A 5,797-nucleotide genomic window follows, 5' to 3' on the forward strand; every position below is an offset into this window, starting at 1 on the left:
TTTGAGACAAGAAGTCGTATGCTATATATATAGATTTGGATTATATACATTTGGTATTTCAAGCCGAGTATACCTCGCCTATCTATATCTCGAAATATGTGTTGGTAAGATTTTCGCTTCCATCAAGTTTATCTTTGCCATGTGACGAAAGTCATGATATGTTTCAATCATCTTGAAAATTGTTTTGACGAGAAATGGTGTAACAACTGTATAACGTCCTCTAAGAATATTTCAATGATTGAAATGAGAGTTTAGATTACATAACCAATGGTGCACATAAGCATTGTTCTAGAAACATATTTATGTATAAGTCTTATTCCTTGAACCAAAGTTTGCGAACTTTGTTGGTCAATAGAACCGGAAGAATGGCGTGACCCAAGTCCGCGAACTGCCGAAGTTCTCAAACCCGAGAATTTCTGCTGGAGTTGACAAACTACTTGCGAGAATTTAACTCCGCGAACTCGGTCCATGAACCCAGTCCCTGAACCGGCGAGGTTCTCATACCCGAGAATTTCTGCTGGAGTTTGTAAACTCTTCCCGATAACTTAAGTCCGCGAACCTAGTCTACGAACTTGAGAAGGTTATATATTTGAAGATGATTTCTGAACTTAAACTTAAAAAGACTAAGGAATGCAGTTTACAAACCGTGGCTATAAAAGTTCATGAACCGATTCAAGTGAATCAAATCATCTTTGCTTCAATTGTGTCTTGTGTAGTACATAAGATTTCCTTGCAATTGAACAACTCTCTAACTAGTTCATTTGAAGTCATTTGAACTAGTTATGGTGAAGAAGAACATGGTTGATATGAAATGCTCATATGGATAACCTTTTGGTTAACTATTGTTGAACCAACAAGTGCGTACGTTTGAGTACGGTTAACAAACATAAAAGCGTGCATTGTCAAGTGTGTGTAACAAGCTAAGTTTTCGATCTAACGGTTGAGAAATATTAGCTTGAATCTAAATCAGGTTTTCATATAACGGTGAATATTAAATGCTTTGTTACTAAGCTAACATTGATTGCAAACCCTAATTTGAAAGATTATATAAAAGAGACATCTAGTATTGTGCAAAACTAATCCCCACACCTTACGTGTGATACTAGTTTGCGTGCTAGAGTCGATTCTCCTTTAACCTTTAGTTTTCTTCTTCTAAAACCAGGTTAACGACTTAAAGACTTCATTGGGATTGTGAAGCCAGACCGATATTACTTTTATCGTAGTTGTGTGATCTGATCTTGCATCTTATTTTGTACGAGTACAATCAGATTGATTGGCTTGAGATTGATATCTTCGATAGGCAAGATATAAAAAGTAATCACAAACATCTTCGTCTCATTGTTTGTGATTCCGCAACATCTTGTTTCGCTACCATACGATTAAGATTGTTGTGAGGTGATTGATAACTCTAGGCTGTTCTTCGGGAATATAAGACCGGATTATCAATTGGTTCCTGTTCACCTTGATTATTATCAAAAGACGGAACAAAACCTTTAGGGTTTATCTGTGCGAGACATATTGATCCTTTGATAGACTTGTCTGTGTGAGACAGATTTGTTTATTTTCAAAGCGTGCGATTTTGGGTCGTAGCAACTCTTAGTTATGGGTGAGATCAGCTAAGGGAATCAAGTGTGCAGTATCCTGCTGGGATCAGAGGCGTAGGAGCATAAATGTACCTTAGATCAGTGGGAGATTGATTGGGGTTCAACTACAGTCCATTCCAAAGTTAGCTTGGAGTAGGCTAGTGTCTGTAGCAGCTTAATACAATGTGTGTTCAATCTGGACTAGGTCCCGGGGGTTTTCTGCATTTGCGGTTTCCTCGTTAACAAAATTTCTGGTGTCTATGTTATTTCAATTTCCGCATTATATTTGGTTATAAAATATAAATAATACAGGTTGTGCGTTTGAATCAATCAATTGGGAATACGACCTTTGCTTGTTGATTGATATTGATTGATCCTTGGATATTGGTCTTTTCTACCATCCAAGTTATTCCTTGTGTTTGATTAAAGACTCGCTGATTTCTATTAGCTTGAGTAAATCAAAACAAGAGAGATATTAACCCCTTGAGATAATTTTACCTAGATTGAGTCTGACTGTCTAATTCATTCTCTAGAAAGTATTTCCGAATTAGTCCATACAGATTGCTAAGCGAAATATTGGGTGGTGTTGTTAGACCCCCGTTTTTCAGTCTCGACTAAGTTTACTTAATTTTATCCTCTATAAAAGACAAGTAAAGTTTTTACAATAAACTAGATCGGAGCCTAGCAACAAGTTGGGCTCCAACACCTTTTTGAATGGCTAAACCTATTCTAATGAAAATAAAATTACCAACATTAATATTTGCATCATGTCTAGCTATGTAGTTTTTCAATCTTTTCAAAAACTCAATAGTTTCAAAACTAAGTTCACCCAAAGTAGTAAAGGCTAAGGTACCAAAACTATATCCATTGGTTCTACATATATCAAGATATTTAACCCTCTTGCGCTCAACGTCTTTAGCCAAGGAGAGACCCGGTGTAAAAGCTTTCACACCACCCCAGCAAAAGGCGAAACACCGGTCACGTCAAAACAAGTATCGCGATCCTCCTTCCAATTGTATACCAAGATATCCGCCGGCCTAGCATCACCTCCATCACGAGATAGGAACCCCAAAGCTGCTTCAACTTTAGAAGGTACACTAGCACGATAACAAATATCCGCAAAAGTATCTCTGAAATTTCATGACGAAATTTAATACCAACCTCACTGGAAAAATGAAGCGCGTGATCACTATAAACATCCATGTACCTATTGCAGCAACTACAAGAACGGTTGGAAGCAAACAAGGGGATACCAAGTCTGTAGCTAAGCACAACACTAAACTGACGCGGCCCGATCTTCTATCCCAAACCATCAGCAGGGATAGCAAGAAGTTAGTCTTGTGCGTGTGCAGTCTTGTTATCGATTATGGTCTTTTGTCCTTTATAATGTTATCGATTTAATAAATAAATAAATAAAAAACATGGCAATGCATGCATGCATTCCAATTAGTATTTAGTATCCAGTGAGCTAACATCATCCAGGACTTATTGTATATTTTAAATATCCATGGGTCATCTGCAATTCCACAACATTAAGATAAAAATCTATCTCGTATAAGCTACCTAAGCTTCCCTCTAAGAAGAATGATAGCCAATTTGGCTTTGACAATAAATCTGTTCTTAAGCATAAGCATAGAAAATCCTTTTTGAAAGATAACCTTTTCTAGATATTATCTTAACTTTGTTAATAAGATACTAAGTCGATAACCATCTCTAGTGGCATGTCTAATCATGCATTCACTACTTACAAGAAAAAGTAACTTAGAAAATTGTCGATAAATCTAAAACACTAATGGTAATAGAAGAAACATTTGTAAATTTCTACGCTATTTCCCACTTGTATCTTCCCCATGCTAGCAGGGTTCCGAATGAAGGTCAGTTGGATGTTTGCATCACTTGGTATGTTAGTCATAACCATGCTTTTGATAAGAAGAAAAACAAAAAGACAACACCACTGGCTTGGTCATAGCAACGATAGTTACTAATCTTCAAATAAAAAAATGACCCATCTAATTTTTTTGGAAATTGAATTATTGTACCTCTTTTTAATGGGCCTTCACAAATATTCTTTTCATCAATAATTATATCCATAGTCCTTTTAGAATAAACGGATTTCCCATAAATACCCTCATTATGTTTTAGTCCCAAGGAAAACATATCCAGGGGGTTAGTCCACGAGTGAGTTGGAGGGAGTTTAATGTATTTTGAATCTTGGGGATTTTGAGGGAGTGTAAGAGAGTATAGGGAGTTTGAGAGAGTTTGTTGTGTTGAGTGTAGGGAGTTTGAGAAACTCTCCCAAAATCTCTACTTTTTTGAGAGATTTGGAGTGAGGCAAAAATACACTATAAACTCCCTAGAACTCCCCAGAACTCCCAAAAAAAAGCAAACTCCCTATCATTCTAATTTTTACCACTAACAGGGAGTTTAAGGGTTTCTTTTAAACTCCCGCACGACTAACGGGTTTTTTTAGGGAGTTTGGGAGACTCTTCTAAACTCTCCCACGACTAACGGGGATTTTGAGAGACTCCCTCGAACTCCCTCACGACTAACGGGAAGAAACACAACTACACCCAACTCCCCCAACTCCCTTGAGGACTAACAACCTGATCGTCTTGCTTTTTTTTATTTTAGATCTGAGTTTCTTCCGTCTCTTCTCCTCTTCCAACCATCACATCCGCCATCGCCGTCTTTCTCCATCTCTTTTTCGGCGAACATGATGATAATGGATGGTGGTGGCGGAAGATATCAAATCTCTGTTAATCAATTTGTCCAAATAATTTATTTTATTAGATTCACACATTTCTGTTGCATTTGGTGATGATGGTGGTGGTGGCAGCGATGGTCGAAGAATATGTCAAATCGTCGTTCGTTTAGTTGGTGGTGGTGGCGATGGCTGTGGCAGTGGAAGAGGATATTAAATCTCTGTTCCATCAATTGATGATGGTGGTGTTGGTGGTGGTGATGGATGAAAAAAGGAGTGAAGACGTTGGTGGTTATCATTCTCTTCTTTTATCCTAGCTGATTGAAGTAGATTTTGTCCTCCGATTTCGACTAGCAACAACAGGAATTGAAGGTGCTTCTAGATTCAAGGTCGTGGTGGTGATGATGGAGATGAAAAGAAGTTAGAACGATGAATTTGATGATGGAGATTATGGTGGTTTTTGTTGGAACGATGAAATTGGTAGTGGAGAGGTTAGAATAATGATTGTAATAAGTTGGGTTAATGAAATTGGTGATGTAGACAGCGGTGGGTGGTGGTGGAGATGGAGTATAAGTGTTGGTGGTGGTGATTTATGAGATTGGAATGATAAATTGGTGACGGAGATAGTGTTGTTGGTATTGTTAGAATTTGCTCTTGTTGTTGATTTGAGAAGTGCAGTATCATATGTTCAGGGTCAGGTACGTTTCATTTAATGTGGATGATAATTTTAGAACTTTTTAATAGTAAAATTGCTTGCTTCATTGAATGTTTATATATGTAATGATTTATTTGATGTTGATATCTTGTGATGGTTTATATTAGTGATCTTAAGGTGTTCGCTAAAATTATTGAATGATAGATGAAACAAACTGATCTAGTTTAAGAAATTTTGACCTTCAAGCATTTGTATCTAGAGGTTATGTAGATTCATAGGAAATGATAAGTTTGCTGAATGTTTAAGTTTGAAATTATTACTAGGTATGCTATTGATGGATTTGAAACTTGTTACAGCAAGCCAAACAAACATGTTTGTTGTTTCTCTCATTTGGTTATATTCGCATCCCAGTATATCACATGCATTGGATGATATTGCAGTGAAGGTGATGGTAGTAGCTTTTGTTGTAGCAGTGAGGGTGGAGGTGTTGGTGGTGATAACAGCATTCGTGTTGGTGTTCATTCAAAATAGTTACACGAAATATTAGTTAAAGTTCATTCCAAATTTTCATTTCTGTTAAGAAACTAATGGATGTCGTGATTGATGTTTCTTTTGTAGAACCTACCTGGAGGATATGAAAATCCAGTACCCAATCAATTATTAGTTTTGATAATTTAATGAATAGAAGTTGGATTACAATTATAAACTTTTATATACACTAGCGCTGTCGTTATGTAGGTTTGTTATTTTTATGCCATTGGTTTATGAATTAACATTGTGGTCAGTTTGAACATCGAGCTAGCATTTTATCCTCATTATCATAGAGTATAAGCTTCCTTGAATTAGTATAACTATGGT

The sequence above is a fragment of the Papaver somniferum genome, chromosome 2 (genome assembly GCF_003573695.1).
Source record: "Papaver somniferum cultivar HN1 chromosome 2, ASM357369v1, whole genome shotgun sequence".
Lineage (NCBI taxonomy): Eukaryota > Viridiplantae > Streptophyta > Magnoliopsida > Ranunculales > Papaveraceae > Papaver > Papaver somniferum.